Genomic DNA, 13,144 nt, shown 5'->3' with positions numbered 1-13,144 from the left:
AATAGTCTTGATCTTGGGCAAATCAAATAACCTCTCCGAGCCTCGATTTACTCATCTGTAAAGTAGGGGCAATAATAGAACCTAGTTATTTTTGATAAGGGGACTGAATGAGATGATCTCCACAACTATGTGCTTGACATATTAGTCATCCTTGACACACATAAGGTCAATCATATCCTTGTTCTTAAACCAATCCTCCAGTCGGGAAGGACAAAGGATAATGGTTTCCGTCCTGCTATCCAGGGAGGTTTAGAATTTACCTGCCTCATCAGATGTATGATCTTGGGGATCAGCCATGATTCTTGAGAACTTGTTGTGTTGCTTTCTATATCTCCTTTACTGCCAGGCAGACCTGGGATCCTTTTCTCACATGAACATCCCTAAGGCACTCCTTTTCTTCCTTCCACATTGTCTCATTAGAATTTAGACTTGAACTAGACACCTGCTCCCAAGACCTCCTGGTTATACTGCCAGGCACTATACTAGGCCCTCAGGATGAGGAAAAAGCAGTGAAAAAAAATATGTTTTGTGCCCGCAAAAGTTTTATCTGTAGTCACCCACAGCTGGAGTTCTAGATACAAACCACCCTTTCTCTTGATTGCCTTTTCCCAGTACAGATTTGTCACTGGGCTCCAATTAAGGGAAATTCCCACATCAGTCTCCCTTGGCCTGTGCTATCCCCTGCCTGGGCCAGAGTCTCTGGCCATTCTCTGCTGTAGGGTCAAGTTTGTGAGCATTGGTGTCAGACCTATCGCCTCCTTTCTACTTGATTTTCGTATGTTAGGCGTTGCCATGACCATCACATTTCGCAACAGAGTTGCACTTCATAAGAGCAATAAAAGCATCCATGAGGTTATAACCTTACTAGTAATAATAAACGGAAACTGTCAGAATTACCTACTTTAAGTAACTAACTGGTTTAGAGATTTAAATACTCTGTACCTCCACGTGTCTTGAATCTTGAGTGGGAAACTCAGGGAATCACATAGCTAGTGATTCCTACATTCAAATCATACATTATCTATCAATAATATGTATTTTTGTATGAAGAGATCTGCTTATATAGGAAGCAAATATATTTAGAACAATGGCAAAGTTATATTGTTTTACAAGCTGTGCCTCTGTGGGGAGAGATGAGTGCTTCTGTAGTATATGCTGTTCTATCAGTATTCATCACCTATCACATTTACAGTCTGAGGCTTGCTTTCAGTTCCTTTGACCACCTAAGCATTTCTTACCACAGGACATTTGCATGTGCTGTGCAATTACCTTTAAAGGAATTCTCTTCCACAGACCACCTCCTAAGTCGACTCTGAGGTCTAATCTTAAGCCTCTCCTCAGAGAGGCTTTCATTCTCTTCCAGACTAAATTAAATTGCTTGTTATAGCTGCTCATTATAGCTGTCTCTCATTCTTCATGGCATATGTTACAATTATTTGTGAGCAGCATAGTCAAGTAATCAAGAGCACAGGCTCTGGGTCTATTGAATGTTTGTGTTTAAATCTGGTTTCAGTGCTTAATGGGGTAAATCACATGAATAAATGACTTAATTTCTCTGTGCCTCACCAATAATAGTACCTACCTCACAGAGTTGTGTTGAAGACTTAAAGAAATTATCCACATAAAATACAGAGTCTGGCATATAGTAAGCTCTCAGTAAATGCCAACCACAACAATTATGATTTAATATAATAATAACAACAGTAATAATACTGTATTGTCAGTAAATAGAGGCTCACTTACTGAATAACTGAGAAACTAGATACAAGTCAGATTTCTCTCGGTCAGAGTGTCCTGTTTAGATAAAGGGAAAAGTTGCTGGCTCATGAAATTAAGTAAGAAAACAAAGTTAAGAGCAACCTGAGAGATCAATAACTTTCACAAGTTCAGTCAAAAAAGTAAAGGAAACAATTTACCATAGTCAAAATGCAGCCGTAGGTTCTTGAAAAACTTTTTTTTTTTTAATTAATTAAAAGATGTTTTATTGCGATATGTGGTAGGTTCTACTACCATGACAGTTTAACAAATGAACAAATCAAAATTTGGAACAGTCTAGAATAATTTTCATTCATTTGTTCAATTTTTTTTTTTTTTTTAAATATGGAACGCTTCACGAATTTGCGTGTCATCCTTGCGCAGGGGCCATGCTAATCTTCTCTGTATCGTTCCAATTTTAGTATATGTGCTGCCGAAGCGAGCACTTGAAAAACTTTTTAGAGGGGAAAAAAGAAACACAAATGGTCAAGTGCTAAAAAGTACCATTTTCAGTAACAAAATCTAATTAAGATATGATCAAATAAACAGAAATGGACATTTACTTTACCTGATGCATATGTTCCTGGAAAGGTATATGAGGGCATTCAAAGTTGAGTGCACAAAGGGAAATTGCTAGTTAAAGGATTATTGTGATGGGCGCCTGCCTGGCTCAGTTGGTGGAGCACATGGCTGTTGATCTCTGGGTCGTGAGTCTGAACCCCATACTGGATGCAGAGATTACTTTTAAAAAAAACTCTTAAGGGGCGCCTGGGTGGCTCAGTCGGTTGGGCGGCCGACTTCGGCTCAGGTCATGATCTCGTGGTCTGTGAGTTCGAGCCCCACGTCGGGCTCTGTGCTGACAGCTCAGAGCCTGGAGCCTGTTTCAGATTCTGTGTCTCCCTCTCTCTGACCCTCCCCCGTTCATGCTCTGTCTCTCTCTGTCTCAAAAATAAATAAACGTTAAAAAAAAAATTAAAAAAAAATCTTAAAAAAAGGATTACTATGACAAAACAAATCACAATATTTTAATTGTTTTTCTCCTATAATCTTGCATCTTAATATATTGAATTTAGTCTTAGATGAAGGTTCACCAGAACCTTAAATTTAAATTAATTTAAATACAGGCACACTGTAAAAGTCACATAAACTCAAGATACCTAAATGTGAAATTTTGGAAACAGCCTATTTAGTAGCAAAGAATAATATTAGCACTGTGCCTTAAATCCCTAGGAAAATAAACTAGGCTTCTAAGCACCGATATAATTACAAGACTCTTTATGAAATCAGAGTACCGATTCCATTTAAAGGCTTGGATTCGCTTCAGGGAGGGTATATAACTACAAAGAAATATTCAAACAGGGATTTTAGAAGTGTACCTTTCCAATAAAGTAGAGATACAAGAATTCCTGCAATGCTTGTGTTACTGACTAAAACAAAAGGAAAGCCTCTGAAGTAACCATGGTCACAATACAAAACTATTTTTCAAATGCTAGCATTGTTGGGTCGCCTGGGTGGCTCAGTCGGTTGAGCGTCCGACTTTGACTCAGGTCATGATCTCACGGCTCGTGGATTCAAGCCCCACGTCAGGCTCTGTGCTAACATCTCAGAACCTGTAGGCTGCTTCAGATTCTGTATCTCCCTCTCTCTCTGCCCCTCCCCTGCTCATGCTCTGTCTGTCTGTCTCTCTCTCTCAAAATAAGTAAATGTTAAAAAAAAATTTAATGCTAACATTGTTTAAAATGAACAGTAAAACAACCTTATTTTTAATAAGATAATATTATAATAATCTTATAATGCATAATTTTCATATTTCTAATCAATATGTAAGATGAACATTCCCAGGACCTATTTCCAAGTGTATTTAAATTTGGCCAAAGCAGAATCATTCACACAGATAATATAAAAACCAAAGTTTGAAATCTCTCTCACGGGTCAAAAATAAGCTCCCTTCTTCCCTAAAACCCTTTTTAGCTTTATGATTGCAATACTAAAACAATCCATTTCTTCATTCTTATTCAAACTCACACTTTATAAGCACACTCCCAGTTGCTACTTTTCACCTGCCATTTTACTAAAGGCATTTACCTTTTGTTCATACAAATGTACTCACAATGATAATGATTAAAACACCTTAATATATCTATTGCTTTTAAATACACCTTTATTCTTGTTTAATGAATTACCTTCACTTAAGGCTTGTTCATAGGCTAGGTGTCTTTAATTTACTTAGTGTTCTTTTCTTTCCTTACATAATAAGTTCTTAGAGGTTGCACATCAGGTAATTAACACAGTATTAGATAATAAAAGACACCTGACTGGAGCAAGGGTAATTGAAAAATTATGAGACTAACACCATGGCTGCCCAGCACGCTAATGGCTTATTCAACAAATACTCTCTGGCACCTTCTAAGTATGGGGCTTTATGTTATGTTCTATGGGAGATGCCCAAGCCTTGTTATCAAATTGCTTAGAGACTGCAGTTCAATATCCAGCTTCCAAGCTAGAAGGAACTCAGAGGCATATAGGATTTTCCAGGCACTTCTGCAAATTATAATGGGTGCAGATCATTATGAGACTTGGTGACAACCTTGGCTCTTACATTTCCAGAACAACAGGAACTGGCAAGGTTATAGATCTTAGGATGCTGTCATTTTTTCTTCTGCTCCTCTCCTAGCAACAGATGCAGTTACAGGAAATGCCTTAGAAATTGGGGTTCATTAGCTATTTTAAAAGCTGGAGATTTTTATAAAGGGTGGAAATTGCACCCAAAAATATCTCAGGGCTATGAAAACCACTCAGAATCCTTGAGTTCTGTGTTTAAGATCTTCAAATGATGTGTAATCAGAAAGGAGACCTCCATCACGTAATTAGCTTCACCTTCACTCCCGCTGAGGGAGACAGAGTCTATCACACCCATTTATTTCCCCTTATTGTAGGGGAAAAAAATTCTTACCGTCGGAATATTTTTAAAGTGTTCATATCTTCATCTTTGAGACTTGTATTTGCTTATTGACAATTTTACAAAAGTTGATTCCATTTGAAGAGAAAGGTTATTTCAAGGACATAAAAGAATTATTCTCAGTTATATCTAACATAACCATCATGACTGATAACAAAGCCAAAATATTAATGAGGAGAAATCTCAAATTTCATCTGAAGTTGCTGGACATCGTTTCTATTTCAAAGAGGATGGCACTAAATAGGGGTCTGAAAAGAAACCCATAATTTATGCTCTGAATCTCTGACAAATTAGGAGTAATGTCTGTTACACCATGCAGGTCACAGCCTGTCAGGTAAGCATTTCTTACTGTGTGGCAGAGACAATGCATATATTAGCTATGTAAATGTGAGATCTATACACAATTTCCAGGTTAGAATATGTTTAAAGAATATGGTCATAAATAATGTGTAGTAATATCAAGCCTGATTCTGTAATGTCTGGGCATCCACAAATTATTCATAAGGAGTAAGCAGCAAATCTTTTAGATAGATCTAATGAACTAATACATGGTATCACTAAAATAATGATGTAGAATATCATAATAGGTTATATATTGCTAACAAATGAAACTCCTAAATCTTAAATGGTAGTTGCAAAAATTAGTTAGAAAGCAGCCTGCTCCTGGGTGTTGTATGGAAACCAATTTGTCAATAAACTTCAAAAAAAAAAAAAAAAAAAAAAAAAAAAAAGAAAGCAGCCTGCTCAAGTTACTCAGTCCAGGGTGTATTTCATGATTTTTTTCTCCCCATTCTTTTCTTAAACATCACATCCAGCCAAGACCTCTGTAATGTGGGGGAGTGAACAAATGATCATGGTGATCATAATGAGCAATCACTGGTCAGGAGGTCTGATAGGGAGCTGCCTTCTGCAAAGGAACAGAGAAGTGCTAGCCAGGTGTCTAATACCTAGATTCCTTCAGGTTGAGTAAAATAATACCTCTGTGTCAAGAAACAAGTAAGATCTAAGAATCAGAAAACTAGATTCTACTCTCAGTTTGCCATGAATAGTTGGGGTGAGTGAACTTGGGGCAGGTAGCATAACCTGTCCGAGCACCAGATTCCTCATCTGCAAAACGGTAACAGCAGCTGGCCTATCTCACAGGTTGGTGAGTATCAAATAAGACAACAGATACTCACAGTATCAAATAAGACAGTAAGATAAGATGGAAAAGTATTGTGTTAGAGGTAGAAGACTCAATACACAGAGAAAATTAAAATCTAATTTCAAGACTCAAAGCTTTTTAAACCAACTCTAGATATCTGAATGTACACGGCACGTGAGGACATAGGTGTGGACACAAAGACACACGAAAGCATACAAAAGGCTTGTGTTGCCAACTCTTGGATCTGTAAAACTCTAAGAGCCTCAAATCTTCCTGAATACTCCAGCCAACCTCCAGCTATTCAGATTTTAGTCTAAGAGTTCTATTTAGCCATTGGTCTGATGATGGTTTGATCCTGAGACTATAAAAGACTGTTTACATTTTCCTGGGTCACAGGCTCTTTTAACTTATTCAAGTGTGTTTGATTGGTCACATACCCACTTAAAAAAATTTAACATTTATTCATTTCTAAGAGATGGAGAGAGACAGAGCATGAGTGGGGGACGGGCAGAAAGAGAGGGAGACACAGAATCCGAAGGAGGCTTCAGGCCTGAGCTGTCAGCATAGAGCCCGATGTGGGGCTCAAACCCATGGACCGTGAGATCATGACTTGAGCTGAAGTCAGACGCTTAACTAACTGAGCCACCCAGGCTCCCCACATACCCACTTTTAAAAAGAAGAATAAGCCAAAATGATTGTTTTATACTTAAGGGACATGTTACATATGGTCATATAGAGAGCAAGGAGGGGCTAAAAGGGACAATGGAATGCTCTCCCAATGGCCTTTCTTATCAGACATTTCATGGGAGTGAATGCTGACCCACTATGGTTTATAAACCTCTTTTTTTTTTTTTTTTAGCTCAGAAAATATATGGAAGAGAACATGTGGATTTTGAGTTGCTAAGTAATGAGGCATCAAGATTTTATATCTGCAGGGAGTTTTTAACCCATCTTGGAAAAAAATGTACTGCTTATTAATAAGGAAGATATAGTATGCATTTTTAGAGAAATTTAAGTAAAATCAAGCTTAGTTTTTCAGATGAGAAGGTGATAGTGCTACAATATGTATTCAAAAATAGAGAAAGAACCAAACATTTCCTTAACATCAGAGGTTAAGTGCCAGCTAACTGCTCTGTTAGAGACAGGAAAGAGGGGACTTCAGTTTAGTCACTGGTTAAAGTAATTACCTTGGTATTGAAGGGAAACGGAGTTCCCTGTAAGTACTTCCTTACTGATAATCATAAGATACAAGTTGCCTCTTTCACATTCTAAAAGAAGAGAAACAGTGAACTGAGTAACTGTCAGGAGAATCTAAAAAATGAATTATCTATTTTTTAAAAAATCTAAAAATCTATTCGTCTTTTTCTTCGTCCTAAAAATCAAGTACCATTGCAACTAAACCCTCAAAAGTCAGTATCATCTCTTCGTATAAGTATTTCCTCCTTAGTATCTTAATATCCAAAACCAGCCAAGTCGACCAACCACCAAGCTCTCTCATTACCCTCTCACCTACCACCTCCCCCTCCCCACCCCAGAGCTTCCAGGTGGTTCTGCAGGGGACTACAGCTAAAGATCACTGGACTTTTGAGGAAATTATCCGTTGAGAAAGAGAGACCAAAACAAATAGGTAGGGAAAAAAATAAAGAAAATAGAGATCGCACAGAGATACAAAGAAAAAATGGTGCTGTTACAATATTTTGATTAAAAAAAGGAATATTCAAAAGGAAGAGAAATGTATAAATTTTGAAATATTATAGCAGAGCTGAAAGACTGATACAGGATTTGGAAGGTAAAGCTGAGGGAGTCATTCAGAAGGTAGAGCAAGAAGATAAGAGAATATAGGAACCAAAAAAAGAAAAGAAAACTGAAAGGAGCTGGTTCAGAATATCTAACGTCATGACAGAGGCATTTCAGAAAAAGAACAGAGAAAATGAGAATGAGAATGGGATTCATCCTCAGTGAAATAATTCAATAAAATTTTCTAGACCTGAAGAACATGAGTTTGCAGATAGCAGACCCCAATGAGTTTCTAGGACAGTGGATAAAACAACCATAACAATACATATCAGTGCAAAATTCCACATATCCTACCAATTTATAAAGAACAAAAGATTTCCCAGGAAGCGTCAAGAAGCAGAATGACATTGGTGTTTTCAAGCCACTCTGGAGGCTAGAAGGCACTGGAGCATTGCCTTCCAAACCAACGAAGAATTCTATACTCAACCTACTAATCAAGAGTGTAGAATTCAGACCAACAAAGTCTAAAAACTTCTTTTTTTTCCTACTCAGGAAGGTACCAGAGGATGTTCACTTTCAAACAATAGCAATGCCAAAAGCGGAGATGAGGTTGGAATATATCAAGAAAACGGAATGTGTAAAATAAAGGAAACTGGAGATCCAACGCAGGAACAAAGAGGGAAATCCCAGGGTTCCAGCTGTACAGCAGGCCTAGGGAATTACAGATTACAGATTACAACAGGCCAGGCCAGACGGCTCCAAGAGCGCTTCCTTCAAGAGGTCTAAACCCATGGAAAACTTGATGGGTTTGAATATATTGAGAGAAAGTTTACCCAATTAGGGGAGAAACAAACACTTAGGAAATAAAGCAAATGAAAAAACAAGAAAATTATTAATTCCGGGGAAAACAAAAAGCCTGGAAAGGAAAAGAAATAACGGTGCCATGTCAGACTCAGATGTGAATGGAATTTACATAATCAATATTATAGACTATTAAAATTGGTCTAACCAAAATTACAAAAATAACAGTCTGGCCTTCCATTCAGGAAACGCAACTGATAATGCCTAAAATAGGAAAACCAAGAATGAGCAAAATAAGCATGTTATATCGAGATTCAGAGGAACATTCTGAAAGAATCAGCTAAAAGAGGAGCAGCGTGGTGACCATGAATAGTAGAAAACACACACAGTAGGCAATGTGTGGCATTAACGACTTATTGGAGGGGCAAAAATAGACTTTATATTTTTTTTAAGACACTGAAAAGTCAGATTTTCTGCTGTGTGCAGTGGAACCCATTCCTAAATGATACAAATTCCAGGAAGCAGATCTTCTGGTTGGTTGATACTGTTTACAGAAATTCTCTACTTTTAGTAAATTCTTCATCTCACAATTTATACCAAAAGGACCTACTTTGATTATCCTGCTGTTACCAACCACCCTCCTCTACTAACTCCCCCCCCACCAACCCCACCCGGAGGCACCCAATTCCCCAATGCAGGGCTGCTCAGGAGTTTACTTTGTTATCCCTCTCCTGACATGCCTGGGGCGTCCTCTGCTCTCACAGCATGCTTTTACTCTGCCCTTTGCCCCAAGCGTTATGAAATGAATTACTTATTACACTACTAAGTAATGTCATTTCCTCTCATCCTTTTGTCACTCGGGCCTTGAAAGCAATAGCTTATCCATCTTCTTTTCAGAGCAAGGCCCAAATAAGTAGGTCTTAAAATCATCAGGACCTCAAGCTAGGTCTAATCAACTGGAACCAGAGGAAGGAGGAGAAGGCATTCTGTGTCAGTTTCTTGCATATGTTGGAATTATTTTCTTTGGCAGAAACATGTCACATTCTTTCCTTGTGACAGTCAGCAGAGCCGATCACAGGGCTACACAGCGGGCCAGTGACGAGGCTCGACAACCTGGCAATCTCGCCATTATCCCAGCGCCCTGGTCACAGCCCTGCAGGAGCCAGATTACCCTTCGCGCCAGGAGAAAAACTCACATCTTCTGCATGGATTACAGTGCACTCACACTGCTTCAAAGAACAAACATTGGCCGTTGTAGCACTGGTAACGACAATACCAATAAAATTCTCTTGACACGAGACAGTTAAAGTTCCCTTTTTAAGAAACTAATATATGAATATATCTTGAAGTCTGTTCTGGACAATCATGTGCTTCTAAACAAGCAAGAGACTGACTTTCCTTGTTGTATATGAAGTTGTAATATGTCCTCTTTCTTGGGCTGGACTAATAAGCAAAGATAACCCGACCTGTTCTCCTACAGTTAATTAAACATTGTTTAAGTTATTACTGAAAGGAAATTGTAAGGCTTAAAAGAAAAACTATTTTGACTCAGCATTAATGTCCAATTATTCTATTTTTTAAAACCTTATGCATAAAAAGATTTAAAAAATAAATTATAGATATTAATTCATATTTAAGTAAAAGAATATATAAGAATTTCAGACTCGAAGTAACTGCTCTTTCATTATACCTCTCTCTCAGTGTTACTTTCTAAAATATACCCCGCTTGTGGGGCAACAATGGAAACCAATCATACCTAAATAAAAATAAATTGCATTTATCTGAAAAATGGCATAATGTAGAGCAGCCTATTATTTTTACCTGGTATATAAAGTCATATGGAAGGGCCTGGGTTTAATCACAAGAGGTACTGTAAAACACATTTGTGACATCCTCTAACCTAACTCACGCCCACGTGAGAGATTGGTACATCTTATGAATTAAACATAAGTTCTGATTTATGTTCAGTTATCCCTCATATCAAAAACTACAGTAGCAGAGCTGTGTCACTGTGAATTCATTTAATGATATTGATGAGACAGCCAGCACAGAGATTGCAAAGTAACCGCCAGTGCATAGCACGGCCCTATAAATCACTTCTGCAGAGTGTTTGAGCAATAAATAACAAGTCATTAATTCACGGTAAGTTATGCTAAGAAGCTCAAACTACATATGTACCAGATTGTAAATAAACGCCTCTGGTACGATATTTGAAACGGGCAATGTTTAGCATTAAAACAGTTTTATAAGAGCAAAAATTCATTGAGCAGATTTAATTCATTGTGGAATTTCCCTTGGCAGACATAAACCAACACAGAATTTTTAAAAAATCAACCCCCCAAACTTCTTTAATCCAGAGGGAAACACATTTCAGTTATTAAATCCAGTGGAACTTTTTTTAGTGCCTGAAATTATGAATCTATCCAGTGAGTGACATAATGGTTCTGCCATAAAGCCCCTGAATAAGCTTATAGCATTTCCTTAAAGAATATGCTGGTGAGAATGAGGCCATTTATTCAAATGGTTTGCCTTGGTGCATCCACAGGACCAGCAGAAAATAGGTAGCTGTGGCCACAGCCATTTGCTCTCCCATGTGAATCAAAAAACATTTAAGTTCAAGTGACTTTCACTAACCTTCAGCTATCACTATCTGTTACCACCCAGTGAGCACTCCCTAATCACCCTTTCTTTCCAGGCCCTCAGAGACTGAGTCCCTCAAGCTGCCTAGGGTGACACCATCTGACCCTATCTGTCCGTCCTGAGCCTCCTGCAGATCCCATGCCACACATCTGGCCCCCTCCTCTACTCCGAGTCCTGCCTCTGCCACGTGGCTGCTAAAAAGCCTTTCAAACAAATTTGTTTCCAGATTAATTCTTCCTGGAAATCAATGGACAATTTAATGGGAACATTAATGGGAAGAGCAACCTAGCTGAAAATAGTGACTCTGGACATAAGCTCGTATGCTACTTCTGACAGGGAAGGGACATATTTGAAGGGAAAGAGGGCCTTGCTTGTGGCTGGCTAACACTGGATTTTCCTGGGCTGTAGGGTATTTGCATATATATGACAAAAATTAATCTTTTCTTTTTCTTACAGCTTTGTAATCTGTAATCAAGGAACTCTAAATGAGGTCTCATCAGCCAAGAGTGTTTATCTGATCCTTTATGCAGAATCTGAATACAAGGATCCTAAATACAGTAGCATTCTAACTATATTACATTCCAAGCTTATGTCTAATTTTCTGCTTACTATCACCTTAAGGCCCCTTTTATCATTACTGCATTCTAATTGTAGCTTATCTAATAACAGTGTTTAAAATTGCTTCCTCTCTAGATACATTTGCTTGCATTTTTAAGCTTCAATTTTGTTGTTATTTCCTGACTATCTCTAACATTCTCTAGGGACCATTTGAATTCTGTCTTGTTCCTCACTGGTATTTAGTAACAAACACTTCTTCACTTAGCATCATCTGAGAATTTAATTAACTTGCTGTTTTCTGTTGTTTTAGGTCAATAACGATGATGTTAATGTAGATGTAACATTAGTCTCCCTGGAAGGTCACTGGAAGCCTGTACTCTCACTACATAAGTGGCCAATTATCCCATATGATCCTCTGATCAGTTTTTTGCTTGTTTCTAATTATGTGGTAATGTTCACATCCTTGTCAATTTCAAGTTTCTCAGTAAAACTGAGAAAAGATAATAGCCAATAGACAATGCTCTGTGTTTTTACAGTTACTGACACCCAGGAGTATCCAGGAAGCATACACTGAAACAATTCTTCATGGTTTCCTCCAAATAAATTAGGAAAATGCTAAGTAAAAGTAACTTTATCTTTGGATGGGGAAACTGAGGCAGAGAAGCCAATGACACCAGAACTTTAAAAAGTCAATGCAACTACTTCTGTCTGTACTTATTTTAAGGGGAGGTTACATGTTATTCATTGAAGCCAGCATAAATATGTATAAGAATGCTCCATTATTTGGGCACAGTTGGGAAATTGGTTTTTCCATATAAGTAAATTTTCCAGATGAGTCCAAAAAACTGAAGTTTATTCCATGGGCATAGCAAGAAAGTCTTAAACTTGGAGTACCAAGAACTGTAAAGAGAAGAAGATCTTTGAGAAAAGGAGCAATGCTTGAAGAGTTCCTTCCTCTGTGTTTTTTTCATCTTTCTCTCTTTCTATTGTAATATGCCAGTTTTGACTCCTTAAGTGGCTCAGAAGACCATGTCTTTTTCCTTTTCTTTTCTTTTTCTCTTTTTTAATGTTTATTATTTTTGAAAGAAAGAGAAAGAGAGAGAGGGAGGGGCAGAGAGTGAGGGAGACAGAGAATCCAAAGTAGGCTCTGCACAGACAGCAAAGAACCCGATGCAGGGCTTGAACATTTGAACCATGAGGTCATGACCTCAGCTGAAATCAGATGGTTAACCGACTGAATCACCCAGGCACCCACCCCTCTTTTATTTTAAATCTTTCTTTTCTTTTTATTCCCCCAAACAGTGGTTTTCCTAAGCCTTCAAAATAATACTGACTAATCAATTTATTAACCATATAAGTAGACTCCAGGCTATAATATTTTTAAATGTGTATTTTTTTGTTTTCTTGTTCTGCCTTTTACATACAGCCAGCAATCAACCTTGTGGTCATTGGCAATGCATTGATAAAGGGCTCACACCAGCCCAGGCTAACCCTGAACTGCAGTTCTGGCTCTTACTAGCTATAAAAACTAGCTGCATAATGAGAGAGCT

At 37.9% G+C, this 13,144-nt stretch overlaps 1 protein-coding gene and 1 non-coding gene across 3 annotated transcripts in view; both read right to left on the bottom strand.

Moving 5' to 3' along the window:
- RELN (reelin) overlaps nt 1-13,144 on the bottom strand; it is a 528,348-nt gene that overhangs the window by 337,509 nt on the left and 177,695 nt on the right. The window lies entirely within an intron of this gene.
- On the bottom strand, nt 2,095-2,201 carry LOC124525298 (U6 spliceosomal RNA). Its single transcript, XR_006965483.1, has one exon. It is a non-coding gene; the product is annotated as a U6 spliceosomal RNA (small nuclear RNA).

This window comes from Lynx rufus, unplaced genomic scaffold (assembly GCF_022079265.1).
Source record: "Lynx rufus isolate CCGP_SWC_20201006 ecotype Redwood Valley unplaced genomic scaffold, mLynRuf1.p SCAF_4, whole genome shotgun sequence".
NCBI lineage: Eukaryota > Metazoa > Chordata > Mammalia > Carnivora > Felidae > Lynx > Lynx rufus.
Note: the sequence above shows the minus strand (reverse complement) of the source record. Positions and strands in the feature narration are given on the sequence as shown.